At 32.6% G+C, this 11,407-nt stretch overlaps 1 pseudogene; it reads right to left on the bottom strand.

Moving 5' to 3' along the window:
• Positions 1–2,079: 2,079 nt before the first annotated feature.
• On the bottom strand, positions 2,080–8,736 carry LOC102664397 (brefeldin A-inhibited guanine nucleotide-exchange protein 2-like; annotated as a pseudogene).
• Positions 8,737–11,407: the final 2,671 nt, after the last annotated feature.

Raw genomic sequence — 11,407 nt, 5'->3', positions numbered from 1 at the left:
ACCAACAAATTACGAGTAAACTATAGGTTATTTGGTAGTGGATGAATATTATAATCTTCTGGGAGTTGTTACTAGCCCTTATAATCCCTCAAAATTTCAAGATTACCTCTCCTTGAAAAACATTACATCATGATTTCATTGCACAAAAAGGGATATGAAATTTTTGCACAATAAATTGTGCAAAAATTTCACACCCCTTTTTGCAGCAAATCACGATGCCATAATACTTTTTGGGATGTGAAAAAAATACACAACAAATTGAGTATGTTGTGCAAGGGGTTAAAACATGATATTATTACAAAAGTATGATTCTATTGTATGATGTGTATCTGAATCATACTTTCATTATCCATTTCCATATTTCTCCATCTAACTAGCATTGTAATTTCGTTAGATGTAAACACATTTTAATCCATTGACCTACATAATCAATACAAAAAATATAATTATTTTTTTAAAAAATACATAATAACACTGAAAATAACAAAATCATGATTTCGTTGTTCGAAATTTCACAAAGGAATCATGATTCCTTTTGACCATGAAAAAAAATATATACTTGATAGCATGAGTATAGGGAGTGAAGAGCGAAAACACAAAGAAAGATAAAAAAGGAAGTACAAATAAAAAAAGGAAAAAGTGGAGAGGAGCCTCAAGATAGGAGAGATGAGAAAGAATAGGATAAAAAAAAATAGTTTAATAATTGCTCTTGGTAGGGGACAAGAACAATTTTATTGAGACCAATACTAACTTCCTAATCTTCCATGGCTTCCCATATATGTAAAGAGTCTATATAGGATTCTCTAAAGGTAGTACTTTCTCTTCTAAGACGGGGAGCCGCTATTAAAAATTTGCTTCAGCATCCATTCCATATATCTTGCAAAAAGGTAGTTTTTGATACAAATTGTTCATTTTTTTGTAGAAAAAATATTTTTAAAGGAGATGTATTACGTGGAGGAATTTGTTGAACTTTTATTCATGGACTGATAATAATTCTTATCTTTATTTAAATAATATCCTAAAATTTAAAACATAACAAATTCTTAAATATTAAATTACATTATTAAAATTCAATTATAGATATTTAAATATGTTTATTCAAACAAAGAACAACTTTCACAAAAATGGTAATGGCCACCGAGCTTGAAAAAGAGCTTGTCCTCTATCTTTGGTGCTCCAGTTAAGTCCTTGTCCTCAACTCAAGGGCTATTGGGGAATTGGGTATCACACAGATTAAGCTAGGAGGGTGTGGTGTGTGTGGATACGTTTGTGTCTGTTTGTTGGGGTATGATCTGACGGTGGAATGGGATTGTGAGGACTCGTGCCTGGGGTGTGTGTTGGTGGTAACGTGTGGTGTGGCAGGTTTTGGGCATCTTGATGTAAAGGGCAGGGGTACCCCTTTACTCCCATCTTTTAATAACTTTTGTTTGGAAAAATATTTGTGGACACCCCCAAATATTAGTTAACACAGCGAGAGAAAAAAAAAATATATAAATATGATACGTTATATGATGTGATAGGAAAAGAAAAATAATAGATGCTGATGATTATTTAAAATTATGAAATGGTAAAAAATCAGGACTCTTTTTCCTTTATCTAAAATAAAAATTGAAATAAAGTATTGTTTTTAATTTGGATAAATAATTAAATTTATTTCCAAAAAGTATAATACTTGATAAATTAATCCCTGAAAGATAAAAAATACAAATGTAGTTTATCAATAATTTATACTCTTTAAAAATAAATTTGATATTAAATTATAAAGCTTAAAAATTAATTTATCATTAAATTAATTATAAGACTAATTTGTCACACATTCAAAGAAAAAATTTGAATTTTATATCTAGACTAATTTGTAAGCATCTTACTTTCAAAAGACAAATTTAACTATTAGATATACAATTGTATTCATCTTAATCTATTGAAATCCCAATTCTCTTTAACTAAAGACTCCTCGTTAACGGTAGCTTCAACAAAATGATCTCGTGCATGGCACCACAACTCGAAAAGTAATATCCATATACCAAGAAAATTGTCAAACTTGACAAACGAAACTACTAATGGTGGAAAAACTCAAAATTCTTTTAAAAAAATTGGGATAAAATAATCAAGCATACAAGATACAACATTAAACCTCCTGGTAATACAGATCAATTCGGATTGGTAACTCTAGGCTTCTAAAATATAGAAGAACGGGGAAGGTATATCTAAACACAAAATCACATGGAAAAAATGAGCCAGGTTCTTCTCAAAAGATATATCTCCCAAATTACAAATAGCTTGAAGAGTGGTGAGAACCAATGCAGCTGTCTACCATGAAAAGATTCAGATACTTTTCCAGAACCTGCAACTTCAATATACAAAATCGAATGAGATGTGTCTCGACCTCAACCTCCTCATAACTAGGAGGTCTGTCCACAGTGAGGTTCTGTAAAAATGTGAGGCATAGTTGGTAGGATTCATGCATTCTCCAGGCGTAACAGTGGAGGGTCTTGCATTTGAGTCATAGAGCCAAACTCTTGTAACTTTGAACGTAAAATAATATTGCTGTTAATCTTGTGAGCATGTAATGCCACATCATGCAAAGCCTCAAACAAGACTAGTATGGTTTTTGCTGAAAGTCGAGATCGGTACATGTTATAGATCTCCAACACCGCCTGCCAATTTCACTAAGTTAACATTATTTTTCAAAAACTAGATACGAATGTTTTTAACAGAAATGATGTATTAATGGAAAATGATTCCTCCTCATTAGAGCATATACAATTTTAGTAATGCTAAAATAGTAATCTATGACGGTAATATATACTAAGAAAAGCGTCTTCAAGTGAAACATTTGTTATGGTTTCTTCGTCATTTTTACCACTGGGCAATTTTTTTAGCCCGTTCTTTCAATAAGGCATTTAACAATGTTCTGAGGAATTAAATAAACCTACCTGGATCAATAAAAGCTGAACAGAAGCTCGGCACTTTGCATCAGATAAATATGCATAAAGATTTTGAGTCCTCGGGCTTTCTAAATTATCATGTGAGCCAGACTCAGCAGGATCCCTGTCATCTTCAGCCATTGAAGCATGCTCATGATTGACAGTCACAAAGTTTCCACTGCCAAGGAATGAAAAGTTAGGTAGTGTTGCATTTGCTGCTTCTTTTAGTGACAAAACCACTTCTTATCAGAAAACAGCTCCCCAGCATTACTCATCAAACGAACAAATGCAGCAATACCAATGCCAGCCAGGCTTTGATGAGGGCGCTTTATAAAGCTTACCAGGAGCATCAACACCTTTCTTAAAAGTGGATTGATGGTGTTATAGAAGTTGACAAAAAGATCTACAACCAATTGGAGGGCTAATGCGCATGTCTCGTAAAGCCATGCATCTTGATCAAGCTGACCATCAGTCTCTACTTCATTGACCTCTGAGGTACTACTCCCTGAAGGATCAATAGCATGAAGAACATAATCAAATATTGGAAATAGGACTGATTCAAATACTCTTTCCCATAAAGGTAGTGAAAAGAGGTGGCCATGGTTGCATAAGGTTTCAAACAGGACTTTCAAGGCGCTTTGCCTTATCTCAGACCTTGGGTCAAAGCTAAGCTCAGACAAACCTGCACAAAAATAGGTGTTGAATAAGTACATATATAACCCACTGAGCTTCATATAAATAGAAACAAAGGTTGATTGCAAATAGCAGAAAGTAGTCGCTAATCATTTGAGCCAGTAACAAAATATAAGCTATCTAGATTAGCTCTAATTCATGCCTGGAACATAATACAATGTCCTTACCAGCCAATAAAGGAAACAAAAATAGAGATAATCATCCTTGTCTGTCACCTCTCCATTATCTTGTTTCCCCTCTTTTCCTGTTCGAGGTGATGGAGTAGATATCTTTCCATAACTTGTTATTCATTGATGAAGATCCAAGGTCTCCTTCTGCTAGTTTTGGTGCACAGAATCGAAGGAAAGCAATGGCATTTAGACTAATCTCTTTGTTAAATCTACTATTGGTGAATGCAATTAGACAATTCACACAATCTGTAAAGGTGGTGGTTTCAGTCTCAGTGATGTGAGGAAAGTAATCTCGAATAATCTTCTCCATAATTTCAAAAGCCAAGAGTACAATGTTTTTGTGGTCATCATATGCTGCTGTTGTGAATGCCTGGAATTATGTCCACAAGCAATGAGTAGAAATAATGAAAGAAAAACTTCGGCAGACAAAAACATTTTCCATGCAAATTGAAGCCCTCTATGGAACATAAATTAGCCCTACCATGAACAATGCTCTTCCATCCTGATTTTACATTGTTGACACGGGATAAAACCATTTGAGACACATCTAATGATAAGTTCTCTAATTTCAACAGCACTACTCTTGCGCATAACAATGACGAAAGGCTTCATAAATTCATTTTGAAAATTATAATTAGCCAATTCCTCCCGCTCCAGAAATTTCATTGACAACTGACGCAAGGAATCCATTGCAAAAATTGCAATTGAAAGGTTTCCAGAACAGCCAATGGTTACAAAGAAATCTGAGAGAACATGCCATATGCTTGACCACACAAGCCTGATGCGGTTCATATTATAGTGCCTGTTACAGAATAATCACCTCAAAGTCAAACAGTATAATTAAGGCAGCAGTGTATAAACATTAAATAGTCGCAAATCACAAAATCATAAACCTAATGTTCTGTCCCAATTTTTTATTTTCTGGATCAGTTGCACCTTCCCAATGTCATCTTTAGGGGCATTAGTAACTTTCCCTCACCAATAAAATTAAATAATTTCTGAATTGTTTCCCCATAAAAAATTGGTCTCTTCACATGCAAACCCACATTTTATCTACAAGAATTGGACAGAATACTAGTTCAAAATTCAAATGACCAATTTCCCCAACCTACAAAGGGTTTTGCATGAGATTTGGTGATTTAAAAGTGGCAATGTGTCAAATGAGAAAAAGTAACCAGGAAAACAAAGTTCCTGGATTATAACCAGCAATGAACATTGAAACTGCCAAGAAGATCAAGGTTCCAAAAGTGCCCTTAAATTTATTGTTTTATACTAATAACCAAGAGCCTGGAGCGAAAATAAAGTTCAGAGGGAAGCAAGGGAGTAGCATGCATTAGTAGAAAGATAATACATACGCAATCTCAACTATCTGAGTTCCTCCATGGAGACTTTGCATAAAGCCATAACAAAATCTATTATGGCCTCACTATTCAGCTTCTGACTTGTTCCAACATATTCAAATTAGAAACTAGATTGTTCACCTGTTCCGATGTGACAGCTCCAGAAGTATTACTGCTGATTCCAGTGCTATCATATGAACCCCGCATCACTGTGGCAGCTGCATATTGCATCCTCCCAGGTCCCTTTTTCTTCAAAACGGGGAGAATAGTTGATTTCGCTTGTTTTGTTTTTTCAGAATCATTTTGAGGAAATGTAAAGAATGTGGCATCAGGTGGGGCCCCTTCTCCTAGAAGATGTAGATGTTCAAGATATGCTCCCAAGCTTCTTGTAAGTAATTCCCATCCTCATCAGCGATAGTAACAATCACCTATCAACAATTCATATGCAAAATCTGAAGTCAAATCCACAAGAGTTTAACATTTGCTTTCAGATATTTTATAATTTGTCCTAAGTGGAATTAAGTATAAGCATCTTCACATAATGTTTTCTCACTTCGGGCAGGAAAACTTCCACAACACATTCCAATAATTCAGCAATTACTAAAATTGCAGCAGAAATTTTTGTGATCTCACTAAAAAAAAGACAGCGTTTTTTAATTAATATGCAGTAGTGGAAAATAACTCGCAAAGAATAAAGCTTTAGATATTTCTGAATCATCAAGCAGGATCCATTTTGCAACTAACACTTGTTCAAACTATGTGAAGGTGGAGCATAAGAACTTGCTGCTGAAAGCACTTTGTGCAAAAAGTACAGCAATGTGAAAATTAATAAGTTCTTCAAAACCACTTCTACAACAGAGTGCATTAATGAAAAGTTTCTCTAAAGCGATTTAAAACATGCCCCTACAGCATCAAAAAGTCAGGCCAATATAAATGAATTCATATCAAATCAGGGGAAATTGTGATTAATTTGTCAGGATGGAGTTGTGCAAAACATGAAAAGAAATATTTAAGGAATACCACTTGACTATGTTTGAAAGTTGCCTTCCCCGTGTTTAGATAATTAAGAGAGAAGAAAGGGAAGGCAATACAGGTCAGCATCAAATTCAAATATATGTGTATAACCCTTTCTAAACCTTTTCAAATAAATAAGTTTCTAAAGACAAAATAGTAAATGACACTTTTTTTTTTAAATAAGAACAAAACTAAAACCACTAATCACCCCTCAATTTGGAGCTATTCATAAGCCAGCTAAAAAAGGATTGTAAATTTACCAACCTTGATTGCATCTACATTTTTCTGCTTAATATCAGCAGGAGAATGCAGGGAGGTAAACTTGCTAATGAAGTCACAAAGGCATCTCTGTGAGTCTTCATGGACATTACAGAAGTTACATGAATAGCATAATGGAAGCCTTTAAGACAAAGTGCTATTACAATTTCATCATCACTTTGATTAAGAGGAACACTGAAGGCAGCTAACATTGGTGCCCAGCACACCTCAATCATGAATCTTAGGATTACAACATCAGTTGCTGCATAATAGACTGACCTACAAATTGCAAGCAAATAAATATCAATAACACACACATAAGAACTTTCCCCCCCAAAATATTTTAAAACAAATAGTAGTAGAAAGAAAAAGAAGTATAAAAAGAGGAGTAAATCAACTTTAAAATTCCAAACAAATGATCTGATTGGCATGATAGATCCAAAAGAAAGCATAAAAACACCCTACTGTGAACATTTCAGGTTCACACATCACACTTCAAATAAACATGGACCATGTAGAGCAACAGATATATAATAGTAAAAGTGGTATGTGTATTATGTTGTTAGGATTCAAAAGCCAACAGAAGTTTCTTCATGAAAAAAATAGATTAAGGTTAATTCATGACCTGAGAAAAGAAATTCAACTAAGAAGAATCCTTCCAACATAATGGGAAAATACTAGAGAACATACTCAGTTTTGCGAGCTTTTTATTTGAATTGTTCTTGCATATGTTGGATTCGATCATCACTGGTCTCCATATTACTGTCTTCCCCATGCTTCCGGACCACAATATTCAATATACTATCCAAGCCTGAAAGTCTGTTAGAGTTCACAGCCTGTTTTTGCTGGGATTCCAGATCAACTTCTTTCATTTTGATCTCATTTCTAGATATCCGTTCATACAAAGACCTTAAGTATTCCTCTGGTACATCTTTTCCATCATCTATGCCACGATTATTTTTTATGAAATCTTCAGCCGACATCTGCATAACTCAGCAAACAAAAAAGAACCTCATTACATATATAATAATCATAATCATAATCATATGAAAATCAACTTCTAGAATTGACAGACTGCACCTTGTTTTTCACCATAGGATTGTGGGCATCGGTATTAAGCAGTATCACAGAATATGCAAGGACATATGCTGTATCAGCACTAGAAAAGACTTTTGGATTACATTTGCAATATCGTTCTGCAAACTTTTCCATGATTCGATCAATTTTCTGTGCCTCACCAGGCAATCTAAAGCCTTGAAGAAAGGCCCTGATTGCCTCATCAAACTCCATCCCTTGAAAGTCAAAAGAATCCACATATGCATGCATTACTTTCAAGGATAACTCTTCCCTTTCTCCTAGATAATCACCAATGAAAGTCTTGTTCAACCCAGATGCATCTTTAAGAAAAGCAGCTATTTCCTCTGGTGAATTACCCACTTTGTTGGCATTGATGAGGAATTCTGATATGAATAGCAATAAGGAGTTACAAACAGCAAGGCCCAAGAGGCAAAGCCATACTCCCATTCATTTGAAGGATTACGTAGTAACGGCATAGTCGATCATGGGCGCATGCATGTACGTAGGTATACAGCGCTAGTATCTTCTAGAAGAAGCTTATTGTTGAGTTTGTTAGCTTTCTGTTAGTAACAGTAACTCCTATAAATGTAAGAAACGCTTATGAATGAAAGAAGAAGAAGCATTTCCTCAACTCTCTCTCTCTTGCTCTCGTCTATTCTCTCTAAGGAGGTTACTTGGGCCTCGAAAGCCTAGCTATAACAAATTCAATTCCTTTCTTTGGCTTCCTGTTAAAAAGTGATATACCTTCCTGCCATAAACTTAGCATTAGCTTCTCAGATGTCAAACAGTGGAAGAAATAACAGAGATCTGCTTGCAATTCCAAAATTTCTGCACTTGATTACCTGAAGTTTCAGTTTATAAGCCCGGCTTTGCTCAATAGTTGAAACCTCAGAAGCCTCATTGGAGATTTCAGAATGAGTGTCTGATCCTTCAACTGGCTCTTCTTCATTCCCATTTGCCATGGGAAGAACTCCAGCTTCATGGCCATTATCAACTTTCTTGCCTGAATGAGGATCTGGAATGCGCAATTGTTTGTTCATCCACTCTCCCATTGATTTTAAAACAGCAACTAAGCACTTCATGGCTTCATGTTTTAGTGTTTCCGCTCGAGGTGGCAAAACTGTGGTCGTTGCACCAAGAGGGACACCTTGGGCAGTTTTAAGAAGTCCATTTACCATCCTAGGAGGAACATAACAATTAAATATAAGTACAGAGTAGACAAATTGACAATCAAGACAACCACATCCACACGACCACACCACCGTCCCCAGCACCCGACAGGTTAAAATTTATTTATCTCATCCCTGTCGGTATCTCGTCCTGTACTCGGTTTATATTTGTAAAAAAATTATATTGAAAATCTGATTTTAAAAAAATATTGTTACACATTTATTTTTAACTATTTGAAAAATCATCAAGAAAATTACGTAAAAATTATACAAAAATAAACAAGTAATTAATAAAATTTTAATAATTCCATCATCGAGCGGGTACGGAAATGGGTATGAGACAGATAGTGATATCTCATCATTAAAAAGTCAGTTAATCCCCGAATCCATACTCGATCAACTCGCATGTCTATTTCTTACTTGAATTAATTTTGATATAAATTATATTAATGACAACACACATTACTTTTTTAACATTAATCAAATTAATTGTTATATAAATTATCTTTTTTATATAAATTTAAATTAATGATGAGATAAATTACTCTTGTTCATTCTAATCAAATTAGTATCATCAATTGATTTGGTTACTATTAATAAAGGTAATTCTTATAATAATTAATTTGATTACCTTTATAAATAATAACTTGTATCCAATTAATTTAATTTTAATTAAAAAAGATATTGAGTATTATTAAAAATGGTAAATTATATCACAATTAATTTGATTACTTTAGAAAAAGGTAACTTTCATTTATAATTAATAAAAAATCATTAAAAAAACAACAAAAATATGAATTCGTTATGTATCTCAACCAAGATCACACAATCAAATCGTAATTCTGTTATACAGTCCTTCCATAAACCATTATGCATGCGAGGAATGTGCCAAAAATAATACAATGGAATCAAAATTCTTCTATATACTATAAAACAAAATCTTGATTATAGTTTTCACACCCGTAGTAGCATAAGGTAAATTTGGAGTTTTGGAATGGTGGTAAGGGCTAATAACAATTTGGTTGGAGCCAACAACAATTGACTATTGCAAATGATGAGTGAGTTGGAGGCCCAATAAAATTAACTCATCAAGAACCAAATCACTACACCCATAATATTGAAGAATTCTTTTTATTATGATATTGGTTCGAAATATTTATTGACTTTGTTGATAACTCATCTTTATCGAGAAACCTGACTGGTCACCTTTGGTGAGATCTTGCTTAAAATACCAAAGTACTACTTAAACCAACAAGTTGTTGGTATCCATCGATAACTAATCTTCGAAGAATAACATTGACATTATCAACATCTTTTAAACGAATTTATCGATTTCAATAATGGATAAGTTAAATTGTTGTTGTGTTGTAATTATAAGTAGAGTTAACTCAAAATGAGTTGAGCTACATCTAACTAGACTCCACTTGATAAAAATTGACTTGACTTGAAACTCAATTTGAGTTCAATATGAATGTTTTTTTAGTTCGAACTCAACTTGATACAAGCTAATGAACCACTCGATTTATTTTAATTATAATTATTTTATATTTATTTATTTCATACAAAATTAAAAATAATATGAAACTAATTTAAAAACTAGTTATATGAATTTAATAATATAAATATATTATTGGCTTAATTGCAAAAATAGTTTTCCTATTTTTTCCCAACTTACTAAATTTGTCTTTCTATATTTTAATTCACTATCAGAGTCTCCTATGTTTTTTGTTCTTTTTCAAATTGGCTATCTGTGTTCTCAAAACAAAAATTGAATGTTGACTGTTAAGAGAAAACGTTAACTGTCACGTGTCATCCCAGACAACATTTTTTTGTTAAGAGTTAACATCCAATCTTAATCATAAGGACTCAAATAGCCAATTTAAAAAAAAAAATTCTAATAGTGAATTAAAATGTAGGGAGACCCACTGTTGAGAGAAATAGGATGACTATTTTTACAATTAAGTCATTTTATTCAATATTGGGTTGATTCATGAAATAATTGAATCAAACTATACATGACTTTAGTATGTTCAACTCATTTATTATATGAGTTCAGTTTTTAACATGAATTTTAAATATTTAAATAATTTTAATTTGTATGAATTAAATATCAAATAATTTTGTATTAATATAATATTTATTCTGATGAGATAAACTTTAAATCTAACTATAGGTTTTGAAAAAATATTATTTAATTAAAAATTATTCAACGATATAATAGTTGATAAATATTATACTGTATAATTTGATTTCACCCTTTTCTTAGTTTATTTTCTAACCAGTGAATTCTTCACTATAAATACCCTAAAATAACGTGATCTATTCATGCTTGCCTAAGCTACATTACATAATGATCTATAAAGATGATAAGTTTCATCATGAAAAGATTTTTTTCCACCAATAATAATACCGAAACTTAATTAAATGATTGGCACAGAGCATGTAAAAACAATTCTCTCTTTGTCCCAAAAATAATTGTAATTTTAACTTTGAAAAAAATTCATTCGTACTTTTTAATGAGATATTTAAATATCTATTTCAATTTTTTCTTATAATAAATAATATTATTTTAAAATACTTAATAATATATTTATTGAAATTAAGAGAGAACAAAGATACTATAGTAAAATTATTCCTCTAATAATATTAATTCTCTTAAAATATTTATTTTCTTGTGTAAAAAAATCTAAAATATCAATCATTTTAGAACGATAGGAGTATAAAACAGAATTCACAATATTTGGACAAGATGCATTCAC

Source organism: Glycine max, chromosome 18 (genome assembly GCF_000004515.6).
Source record: "Glycine max cultivar Williams 82 chromosome 18, Glycine_max_v4.0, whole genome shotgun sequence".
In the NCBI taxonomy this organism is placed as follows: Eukaryota; Viridiplantae; Streptophyta; class Magnoliopsida; order Fabales; family Fabaceae; genus Glycine; species Glycine max.
The sequence above is the reverse complement of the archived record's forward strand: the minus strand, read 5'-3'. Positions and strand labels throughout refer to the sequence as shown.